Consider the following 13,279-nt stretch of genomic DNA (forward strand, 5'->3'; position numbering starts at 1 on the left):
TGAGGAGTTTTGGAGGAAGATGGGTGTTGCCCCATGTGTTCCTGGAACATCCTGGAACATACACACAGGGTGCTAGCTCAAACACTGCTTTACCAACAGGCAGAAGAACTCTCTGTATTAGAGAAATCACTGAAACACTCAAACATTTTACACTGAACTTTACTATACCCACTGTAGTATAGGTGCTTTGGTAAAGAAGCACCCAGATGAATTTTCAGTCCTGCAACACAAAACAGAGTTGCAAATAAAAAACAAGTGCACAATCAAAGACCTAAAATAAGATCTCAAAATGAGCTCATAACCAGTGTCATCCTACCTCATAACACTTTGATCTCACAGTGCACTATTGTAGATTTTGTTTCCATTGGGTTGTATCATTGATGAAGGCTCATTGTGTTTCTAGCAGACCTTTTATTGTTTGTTTGTTCTTTGTTGTTGTTTTGTTCTTGTTCTGGGTTTTTTTTGTTTTGTTTTTTTTTTGCTTCTGTATTATTATATCACATTATCTATTTGTTGGTTTGCTGTTAGCGCTTTAATTCATATAATTCATTCAATTTTTATAATTGTCTTGTAAGATGATTGTTAAAAAAATCAACAAAACAAGCTAAAAAACACTGTCTTTACAAAGGTCATCAAATGTGTCTGTCCTGTACCACATCGTGCAACATTCCCTGTTGCCATATGGAAGATGATATAGTGACTGTAAAGAGCTTCTTTCAGGAAGATTGTCTAGAGTTTACTTATTCATAGGGATGTAGATTTTAAAACAATAGGAATACATTTGTCAAATAGGAAGGGGTTATCCTCAAGGTCTAGTGATTTACCCTGAAAATATAGACATTTATTGTTTAATATTGTCTAATCTTAGCCTATAATTTGTGAATAGAATGATGTGAGCAGTAGGTACATTGTGATGCGACTAGAATTCCATTTCCTAATCTTTAGTGCCTGCATAACATAATCTAAAATTAAATTCCTTTCCTTTGAAGCCACCTTAGATGTCCAAGGCAAAGTTGAGAATTTGTGTCCTGAGAGGTAGGTATACATATAGCTTTCTTCTGGAATACTCTCAGTGAGCCATGATCAAAGCAGTAAAGTGATGACCTGTATTTAAGATTATCTCAATGTATGACCCACTTTTATCCCCCCACCCCTCCCCCCTTGACTACAGTGAAATTTACTACACATCCATGCCATGTGTTACTGGTATATATCAGGTACATCCAGAGTAGTAGTAGCAGCTTCCCAATATAGCTTGCTACCAGCCATTCACACTTTTGTCCTTATTCAGACATCAGTCGGTGGGTTGAAACAGAAGTGGTTTGAAAAGAAGGGACAAAATCTGAAATAAAATCAAGCCCTTCCAGAAGAACACTGCTCAAGCGTATGCCATGACTCAGACTTTTGTCCCTGATACACAAACCAAGCCATCTCTTTATGCCTTTAGTATCAATATTTTTTATTTTGTCAAATTAAGAGCTGTGATAATGGTTTCGCATTTTTCTATGCCCATCTAATTAGCTTGTGATTCAGACCCACCCCTGCTGCTCAGGGGGGTTTTACTGTCCCTGCTCCACCTGTCCTCCCAAGAGTGCTGCGAGCTGAAAAACATGGCAACTTTTTGCCCTTGTCCTCCTCAGGGCTGATTAAGCATGTAACCTGCTGTCTTTGTCAAAGTCAGCGCACCCAGTGGAAACTCAGTCTTTGATCAGGCATGTGAAAAGCTGGCTGAGTGCACCCCTCCTCTCCCCTCTTCCTCCCTTCTTCCTTTCCCTTGGTGATTCTGCCTTTTGCCTTCCCCACTGATCCTCTGCCAAGCTGGGAGCATGCAAGCTTTTCATTCATACACTGTCTCACTGGGCCTGAAAGTGATGTGCAGGGACGGCAACATGCGATCCAGAGATCTCGCTCAGCATATGGAGAATCGGTATGCTTCATGGCAATGTCTCCCCCGCCGACAGGCATTTCATTACTGTGCGAGGAAGGAAAGGGAAAGGGTGGGCAAATTAAAATGCATCTGCCTAGCATGGAATAACAAATAATGCCATTAGTGGGAAGGAGGTGTTCTTTGGCTACTCATGAATGATGAATAGTGGCATGAGTGCATCCATATGGCCACGCCTTCCCCAGAAGCTCCTTCCTAGTCCAGGTGAGCCTATGTCACATAATTAGATGAATAATTAAAGTATAAAATGGAAGCTTTTTTCCCCCACGATTTCCATAGAAATTAAAAGGTGCCCTCCACTTGTGTATTTTCTGACTCTAAGATGGCTTCTGATACTAAGCATAATCTAAAGAGTCCTATTAATAATTAGGCAAACCACTGAAAGTCAAAGATCTTATAAATAATTATTATAATTATTCAGATTATATAGTATGCATGTATAATATAAACATATAGTATATAATTGCTGCTTATATATGTGACTGTTCAGCAGACATTGTTGGCCTCTAGTGGTTCATGTTTTAAAAAAAAAAAACATTTAGTCAAGTACTGGACACCACTTGAACAGTTTTAGCTCTTTCTTTTCTAACAATTAATTTAGTGTTGTGGTTATTGGTGATGGTATACCAAGAGGGTAGTAAGGCAAACAATGTGCAAGTGAATAGTAATTCTTTTTTTATCTTAGGTTGTTTATTTTGTGGTTTCAATATTTTACAAAGACTAAAAATTGCTTTGTTAGGGTAGTTACATTATTATGCATTGAAACCAACCTATTGCTGCTCAGGTTTTGTAAACCAACATCACCCTTTCCTTTTCCACCATTTTGGATTATTGGTCACTTCTGACATCCTCTACTCAACATCAGTAATCTGCCACCAGTTTTAAGAGGGACCAGGTAAGCCAAATGCCACCTGCACTAATGGAATTTTCAGAGCACTAAATTACACACTGCTTAAATTTCACTTGCATGAGAAAAATAAGCTATCTATGAGAGTTTGACTTCTGTGTTGTGATGTCATATCTATACTGTAGAATACTGTTTGAGTGCCAGCTTCCACCTTATTATTTTTCAGGTTCTGAGCACAATTTCCTGTCTATCTATGACCAAACATCTCACTGTTTCAAACTTGCCATTACAGCTTGTACTGGGATTTTCAGATTTTGTGTTTACCTAGATGCTTTAAATCATGTTAGTTAGATTTCCATTCGCTCTTTGAAGTCTCTTACTGACTTAATACCTCCATACATAGCCTAACTGAAGGACAGATTAGTGTTCTTTTGAAGATTTGTTTTGTCATAATTTGTTTAGTGTGTTGTACAGAGTCCAGTGACATTATACCTTCTCCTTTGCTAAAAATTCATAACAACTCTGCATTAACTGAAACCTAGTTTGTTACTTTACTAGCACAGCAGGCTGTATATTCTACACCATGATTTTCTGTATAAATTTGGACATCCACAAGGGTCCATTTTATACAAATCCATGTTTCCTTATATTCCTTGTCTAAGGTATCGAATTCCCTCAAATAAATATCAATGGCTAAACCATTGGTACTTCATTAAAGTTGGTACATTATGATGGACTGTTTTATTGATGTCAGGAAATATACATCCGAACCCCTGGTCTTTGACAGCTCAGTGATTTATACCAAGTCATTTTAAAGCTCAAATATGGCCAAGTTATATAGTGAAATCTCATGTGGTTAAATAAATCTGAATCTGACCAGAATAAGTATTGGTTACAATATTTATTAGTGTTACCGTGATTGGTTTTAAGTTTTTATTAGGGCTACAGAGGTTGGTTACAATGTTGATTAGTGTTACAGAGGTAAAAAGGAGCCAATCAATTGCCCCTTGAATTTAATCAAAATCAGAGCAATATTTGTTACTGAGACTTAATTTAGAATTTAAGATAAATTTGGGTGTTGGTGAATATTATAATCCCCCTTTCGCCACTGACTTGATCAATGAACTTTTTTGCAGTCATATAATGAAACTATACTATTAAGAGATGTGAACTAGAAGTGAATACCCTCACCAGCCCCTTTATTAGAAATACCTACTTTTTAGTGTAGAGTTGGAGTTTGTGTTGCATTGCACAGTTCATTTTAGGCATTCTCTAGCCCCTGCTGGCTGGAGATTTTTATCATTGTGTGTATCACCAGATGAGCTGCAATCTGCAATTGTATACTTTTGTACCGATTCATAGGTTCAGCTAGGTTATTAGTGGCCACAAATTCATATGTTTCTAAAATGTGACTGGTGAATTTAAATGGATTATGTAACCCAGTCTCTCATTATTTACCAGCAATCCAGCCTGTCCTAGTCAACACTCACTATGTAAATGGACAAAAGTCAAAGTCAAAATTATTTATATAGCACTTTTTACAACACATGTTTTCACAAAGCAGCTTTACAAATGTATGAGTCCAGATTCCTAATGAGCAATCTGAAGGTGACAGTGGCAAGGAAAAACTCCCTGGGCAGAATTAAGGAAAAAACCTTAGGAGGACCAAAACTCAAGAGGGAATCCATCCTCCATTGGATGGCCCAGCTAGTAACCAGTCTAAGAATTACTATGCTATTTTAGTCCAAGTAGCCACTTTCGTGTAGATGTGGAGCCTCAGTTACTGCAGTGGGCTTAAGGTGGGTGGGCTGTTTCTGAGATGGAAGTATCAGATCATCTACTGTCAGTAACGGTTCGTCTACTGGCAGCAAAAATAGCCCTCATTTCAGATGCTGAAAATATATAGTCATAATTTCTGTCTTTCGTCTCTGCAGTGTAAGACAAACATGCTACTTTAAAAATTTTCATTCTCAATTTCACCAAAAGCACTTAGAACATTCTGTAATGTAGTAATTAAAAAGGAAATGGAAATAATTTTTAAATTTTACTGCAAAAAAAGCAAACTTGAATGATTTGATTAAATTCTGAAAGTCAATACATTTTGTTTCCAATATACCCAGCTCAAATGAATATATAGTATAGTCATTAATAATAAATACATTTAATTAAAACAGGCAATGCATTTTTTTTAAATATGCGTAATTAAACTCCAAATGTAGGTTCAGTTATTGAGCCAAGGATCCGAAGAGCTATTTTAGGTACAAGTTTCAGTTTAGTGAAATTTCTGTGAAGTCCAAGGAGCACTAAAATCAATACATACTTGAAAAGCATCTTGTTCAGAAGAACTACATGCAACTACATTTCTCTTGGAAAAAAACAAAACAAAAAAAAACAATTATTGCAGAAATTACTGCAGCCATACTACAGAACTTTAAATTCATTTATACTAAAATCAATTTTCAAAAAAAGGCAATATTACTAAAGTTATTAACTATATATTCAAAGACCAAGATAACAAGGTTCTTGGCATGTCACTGTTCATTGACATCTCAAAGGTGCTCAGTTCTATTAACCACAACCTTTTGTTGAGTAGACTACATAAATAGTCTTAGTGCTGATATACTGAAATGGTTTACCAATTATGCAATTGACAAAGAGCACTATATCTTGAAGGTATTGTTTACAATCTTGAGCTTTATTTCTAGAAAGACAGAAAGAGACAGACAGGTAGATAGATCAATTTATTATTCCAAGAGGAATTTTTACACATTACAACTACACCAAAAATTGTTTGAAAATGGAAATACTTAAGAGTATATAATAAACAGATGGTATATAATATACAAATAAACAGTCAGTATAATTATGTTGTAAAATAAACAGAGATATAAAAACAGAATAATTATGTCATGAAGACACAGTCCACAGAGTAATATGAGAATGAAGAATGTAGGTGTGCCACAGGGTGTATTTTTAACAACACCTTAAGAGCAAATAAACAAAAATAATTAAAATAAAATAAGGAATTAGGAAACTCCTATAAACATAGAGATATAAAATAGAATCATTGTGAAAATCAAGTAAAAAAATCAAAGAATAATATAAAACTAAAAAACAAGAGTGACTTTATTAGACTTTATTGTCTATGCCCACAGATTTATCTAAAGAAGCAGGTTATATATATATATATATATATATACTACCATGTATATATATATATATATATATATATATATATATATATATATATATATATATATATATGTACTACCATGACAATACTGGTATGTTACAGTGCTAATCTTAAGATGCAGCAACAGTCCTTAAGCACACATGAAAATAAGGCTCATAGTTGTTTCACATTTTATTGTAAATACAACGAAATACAGATTTTAATGCTTGACGGTGAGAATATAGGAAAGATATGTTATAACTATTTAAGAATTTGGCTAAATAAAAAATACTTTAAAACATCATATATAGAAGTATTAAATATTATTGGTAAACTCCAGCATTATTTCTAAAGAAAGCATGTTTTCCAAATGTAGAAAAGGTGTATAGGTTTTTATCTAGGTATAGGTTTTTATCTAGGTTAGACTATACTGATGTTATCAGCAAACATACCTCACAAGCCTTATGGAAATCTGTAAGTACAGTTTTTCATAAAGGACTTCACAGCAATTTGCAAACAAAAAAAAAAAACAACAACAAAAACAACACCAAAAATAAATAAAATAATTGTACAGATCTTTGCAGCAAAAATAACGTGGCAATAGATATTCTGATATGTTTTTTTATTTACAAAGCTATTGCTGGACTTTTATCATTAGATTTCTGCTCATATTTTAAAATGTGGACTCCGTTTTATAATTGGCTTTTATCATTTCCCGTGAAAAGCAGTGATATGGGTGAGTGCTCTTTATTTCAGCTGTCTTCACTCATGGTAAACATTGCAATGAAAGTTAACACACCTTATGAATTTAAATTAATTGTCATTCCATCAGCTACCTGTGTATACATTTTCAGATTGTTTGAAACATCAGTGTTTTTGCTGATGAGTTTTACTTGTTATTTAATTGGTGAGTCTTGCTGATACACATTATAACTGTTATTCTGATCCTGCCCTTTTGCTTGGAATTGTGACCTCAAGGGACTTGCCTATGTGAAGAATAACTCAACACAACCACAATACAAAAATTGTTGTTTTCCTTCAGGATATATTTTCGCTAGAGCATCTTATGCTTTGATTTTCTGAATCACTTAAATTTTCATCTCTTTTTCAGATTAGCAGAGATATTCAGTATAGGATTAGATATGTTCCTCCTTTTGCTTCCACTCAGACACCTACAGATAAGTTCTCTGCTGGAAAACATATTTCTGAGAAACACACCATTTGGGAAATTACTTTTTATTGTTGGATTTTTGCTACTTTCAAGTTATTTTACTATCAACCAACTGCTCAGAGCATACCTTTGAAGGTGAATGCAGTGCTAAGGAGAATGTGGCATGGGGGAGGTCCAGGCTGTCTGTAAGTCTGATGCAATATGTGAAGTATTAACAGGTAGAGTATTTGGAATAAAGCCCATGTGCTCCATAAAAAGCATGCTGGGTGTCTCCTTTCATATGAAAACTACAGCTGTGTTAAGTAAACAGACTTTGCATGGGGCATTCAGTGTATTTCTCTTTGATGCCAAGTTGGTTTGCAGCCCCATGCCTTATTTTGGAACAACCTCTCAGACATGTTTACTCAATCACAAGCAACACCCACAACCTCTGCAGATCTACTGAAATCTGCTAGAGTTTAAGACCTGAATCTGCATTTATATTATCCATATACAATTTTAAAAAATAAATTGCAAGACTAAAGATGTAAATGGTTTTTGGAGCAGATTGTTACATTTCAATCTTACAAAATCCAGCCCAAGTCTCAGTAAAGGTAGACATGTTGAAAGACAGAGGCTTCTGCACATTAAAGCCACTGTTTTCAATCAGTATGTGGTCTCAGTTGGCTCTTGTCAGAATAAGTATTTTGTGCATTATGCTCACTTACTGCCAACTATCCCATGGGTAGCGTGTTCCTATAGTCCCTTAAATATATCTTTGGAAAATAATCTTGGTTGTCAAGCATGTTCAGTATGTGACATCTTGACATATGACACTGGAATGCGTATGATTAAGAGAGGTACTGTTTGTTTTACTTATTTAATCTATTTCTAGATGGTAAGCCTTTCCTCTAAGGCCAGTTAAGGAAATACTCCCAGTAGTGAGGGAGGGGCGCAAGCACACTCGAAAATCATCAGACACTTAAAGGGACTTCAATGCTTCACTTGAAAAGAACATATCTCTGCTTCGATTGACCTGCTGCTTACTGCTTGATCTTGTGCTGCCATGATTGGCGATTCTGAGATGTCCTTCAGTCCTGCTTTTTTTCTAGCCATTGGTAGGATTGTCTTATGTCAGCCACCTCTGCGGTGGGCAGTACATTCTATTGTGGGGCATATCCTTCCATGGTACCTCCTCTGCTTCCATGGTAACCACATCACCCATCTGTCTGAGGAACTCCCTTATCAGCTCATCCTTGAGGGATGTTGCTTGGATATACTCATGGATATTTCGTTCCTCACCTTAGACAGTGGATCACACACTTTGAAGGCCCCTTCCCCCTCCTTGTAGCTGGAGCACAGCCTTTAGATGTTGGATCTTGGCTGGAGTGCTCCATGCATTGCAAGAAGCTTTCTTGATGTGTTCCTGATGCTCAGCTCAGCTGTGGCTGCTGGAGAACACTGTTAGCTGCCTTCTCAGCACAGGCATTCTACATCATGGCCTCCATACATGAGCAAAACCATCAAACACCTGTTGCCTTGAAACTTCCACATTGTAATCCACAGGTCAAGTCAGCCAGAGAGACAACACATGGGTTTGCAAGTAAGATTTGTTTTTTCTATAGTTGGGACTGCAATTCCAGGAGTATCTTGATCTGATGTTGCTACAAACTCTGTTAAAAACCTGATGGTTTCCAATCACCACAATTTTGCACAGGTTCATAAAGAAATATTACACGCAAAAAAAAAAAAAAAGCCTAAAAATAAACTGTTGTGGATGCTCTATGACAAAAATTAAAATGAAAAATCTGCAGTTGTACAATGCATTAAAACATTTGAGGAAAATTACAGAAATTACAGAAGTATAAATGTTTGCCTTTAAATCACATATAAATGTTTGCCTTTAAATCACATGTTTCTGAAACTTTTAGATATCATTTAGGATCAAAGGTTATCTATAGATGGAAATAATCCCCTGTGCCATTTTAAAACTTGAAGCCATCAAGAGGAGATGGAGGAATCAATTAGCTGTCTTTCATTTTGAGATGAAATATCACCCAGGACAACACAGCAGCACAGCACTACTGTGGCTTTCTCTAGGGAGCTGGTAGAAGTGAAGCTGCCATACTGGGAGGAAGCTGGGCACCAGAGAGGGTGCAAACTGCAAAAATTGCACGAGTGCTGGAAAGTACCATTTATGACTGAGAGCCGCAAGCAGTAGATTAAGCAATGCCAGTGTCGTATTTAAACTAAGATGCTCAGTGCTAAGCAACAACCTCCTTGAAATCCTGCCTAGATTTAGGACCTCTTGATGTAATATCAGCTGATTTGACCATTCTTAGCCCAACACCAGATGTACATAAGAATATATTGGTGTAAAACAATATTTTCACACAATCCTAGTAAAGGCCCATGGGCAATACAACACCTACAACATATTTTTTAACAAGTGACTTATGAAGTACAGAGTACCAGAGAGGTTGCAGTCTGGGTAGGAATTTTGAAAGTGAGGTGAGTGCTGAATTATGTAAGATGTGTGCACCATATCACTCAGAAAGAAACACAGATTGTGATTATTTTAACTAAATATTTCACATTGTTTTAGGGGAGCATGGCTAGATAGAAACTCAGTTCTGTAATGTAAAAAGTTGCATACCAATGTGCTGTTGTCATGCACTTCACTCCTGCCCAGTCTGTAGTGGACTACGTTCCCCAGAATCCTCCGGGGCAATTCTAATGTACCTGTTCCTAATTAAGATATAATCTAGGTCCCTATATAAAGTCTACTGTGTTAGATTGACTTTGTGATGTGTTGTTTTGTTTTGTTTTACATTACATGTCTCCTTATGTTTACTTTGAATATTATTTACTCTGTGCACGTCTTGCTTGTAAACATCTCTTTGCCTGCCCTGATTTTGCTGATTCTCTCTGTTCTTGACACTGCTATGTTTATCGGCATCGGCTCTGGATATCCTTTTCAGTATCATCTATGACTGGAAACTAATATGGCAGAAGAATTATCAAGATAAACCGAGGGGATTGTTGCTCAACTTCCAGCTACATTGGATTTAAATAATTGTTTGAAGACATCTAAAGTAATGGTAACTCCCACTATGCCACAACTGACACCAAGTTTAATTCTGTTTCATCTTGAATTACCTGATAAGTACAATGGTCATCCAGCTTTGTCAAGGCTTTTTGATCATCAGCCTCTGTGTCCAGATTCAGTCTGTATAGCTTTGGTCATATCACTACTGTGCAGTACAGCGTTAGATTAGGAATCAGGGTAGGGAAGTTACAGGAAATTGACTTGTTCTTCTCACAACTCTGGACTATGTTTGACCATCCCCGTGAAGGCAGAGCAAACAGAATTATTGTTTTCCCAGAAAAAGGGTGCTCATTCAGCTGCAGAATATGCTCTTAAATTCCATACTTTAACAGCAGCATTACTTGTTGCATATTGCTAAGGACTTAATAATGATTAGTCACTGAAATGGCATGTAGAGATGATTCTAAAGTCTTTAGAAGAACATCACCTATATGTTTGGAACATTTACTGAATGAAAGAGAATAGCATCAACAACAAGGTCATTTTCATGTCCTACCCACCCTTATGGGGGAAATGGTAGAGATGCAAGTGCATAGTATTCTTATTAGTGAATCAGAGAGGAGAAGGAGATTCCAGCTGCACCTATGTGTTTACTGTAGAGGAAAGGGCCACATACCGCACTCCTGCCCAACCCGTCCCTAGAGATGTGACAGGGAGGAATCCCAAAAGCACGCAGAGGTTCTTCCCTCGCAAGCCAAGGCAGTGAGTAACCCATCTCCCTCAACGTTTTTTCATCCATTGATATTACATGATGAAATCTTCCCCCAAGGTCTGGTTACTGTTGCTCCAGTTATAATCAAATTGGGAGCTGCTGGTGAATTGTTGAGGACTTGGAGTCTAAACATACATCTGGAGGAAGTCTCCCCAAGTTTTAAAGTCAGCTTCCTTGACAGGAGTCCCATTGGATCTGGTGGGGTGAATAAAATAACTGTATCTATAAAACTATGCAGTAGCACTACTCTTGCAGAAATAATTTCTTTTTGTCTCCCATTCACATCATCCTATTTTAGGCTGTCCTTAGTTAAGTAAGCATAATCCTAATATTTCATGGGACTTCCCAGAGATTGTGGCTTGGTCTGACTATTGTATGATTGTGTGATTGACTTGATAGAAGGGGGTGTACCACTTCGCACTGATCCCTATCCTCTCTCCATTGAGGAGAATCAAGCCATGGAAGACTTTGTTGCAGAGGTGTTAGTTCAGGGGTACATAAGATCTCCTAAGTCACCTGCTGTGGTGAGCTTTTTCTTTATAGCCAAAAGGGGCAGTGGTTTACTTCCCTGTATTGATTATAGACGGTTAAAGAGCATCACAATAAAATGTCCATATCCCTTACCACTAGTCCCATCAGCCTTGGAGCTGATTGGGGGAGGGGGGGTGTTATTTCACTAAATTGGACCTTAGAAGTGCATATAATCTGATTAGAATCAAGGAAGGGGATGAGTGGAAGACAGCATTTATCTCCAATTCGGAGCACTATGAATACCAGGTTGTCGTATGGCCTTGCCAATGCCCCTTCAGTCTTTCAGGCCTTCATCAGTAATGTTTTAAGAGACATGATTGGAAAGTATGTGGTGAGCTATATTGACATCCTCATTTATTTCACCTCTTATTCTGAGCACATTTAGCAGGTTTATACAACCTTTATGTAAAAGGGAGAGATGTTGCAAATGGAATGCACAAACATCATTCTTGGATTACATTCAGTGCAATTAGATTGACCATGGCAGGCTTCCCTTACTACTTTGTTTAAAGGCAAACCCCCAACATTATCATGGAAATTCCAGGCTGATCAGACATTCACTGCACTTAAGAAGGCTTTCACTAGTGCACCTAAATTGAAGCATCCTAACCCAGAAGAACCGTTTGCAGTTGAGATGCATGCTTCTGAGATTTGAGTAGGAGCAATTATTTTACAGAAAATGGGGAATCACCCTCAACTGTTTCCCATAGAATGCAAAATGCCTCACCTTCTGACAGTCTTGGTGGTCCCTGTTTTTTAAGAGGCTTCACTTTTTGTATCACTTACAGGCCTTCGTCCAGGAAAGGCAAGGCAGACACATTATTACAAATCTATGAAACTGCCTATCCTGAAGCTGAGACTGATCCTTTGCCTATACTCCCTTTAAGGTGCTTAGTAGGGGTGATGCAGTGGGGTTTCAACGAGTCTCTTAAAGGAGATCTATAAGATGCCTCCATCCCACAACATTGCCCACAGGGAAAATTGTACATATTGTCCAGTTACAGGGAGAAACTCATTACCTGGGCTCATTCCTCACACACATCTGGTCATCCTTGCGAAACAAGGACACTGCAGTTGTTGTCAAAAAGATACTGGTGGGAGGCTATACAATGAGACACACATACCTTTGTAGCCTCTTGTACAGACTGTGCTCAGTCTAAGGTCTCTCACACACTACTGGCAGGAATATTAGTCCCATTACCAGTACCAGAGTGGCCATGGTTGTATATTGCTATTGGCTTCACTGATCTACCTAAATCAGAAAGTTATACTACCATGTTATCATTAGTTGACCTAGTTCTCAAAGGCAATAAGGTTTATTCCTCTACAAGGTTTTCCCCCTAGCTTTACTACCACTGAGGCTTTATTTCAACATGTATTTCATACTTTTGGCATACACAAGGATGTCCTATCAGACAGGTGTCCACAATTTACATCACAGGTATGGCAAGCCCTTATGGAGAAGCTAGGAGTTAACATTAGCCTTACTTCTGGCTATCATCTGTAAAGCAATGGGCAAACCTCAATTTGAATGAAACCTCAATATCTAGGACCCTTTAAGACCACTAGACGAATAAATAAAGTAACATACAGATTGCAATTGCTTTAAACTTACTATATCCGTCGGTTGTTTCATGTTCGGATTTGTTTGCTTTTATGTTATCAACCCTGCTAAGTTTATCAACATCAACTTTGGATATTCTTGTCACTGTTGCAATAAAGCCCCTGCTTTAAACTTACAAGTGACTCCCACTCTGTCCTTGATGAAATCTAGTCAGCTGTATGCATGGTTATATATGTCCTGTTTGTTTAT

This window comes from Electrophorus electricus, chromosome 14 (genome assembly GCF_041902795.1).
Source record: "Electrophorus electricus isolate QZ-2024a chromosome 14, ASM4190279v1, whole genome shotgun sequence".
NCBI classification, from domain to species: Eukaryota; Metazoa; Chordata; class Actinopteri; order Gymnotiformes; family Gymnotidae; genus Electrophorus; species Electrophorus electricus.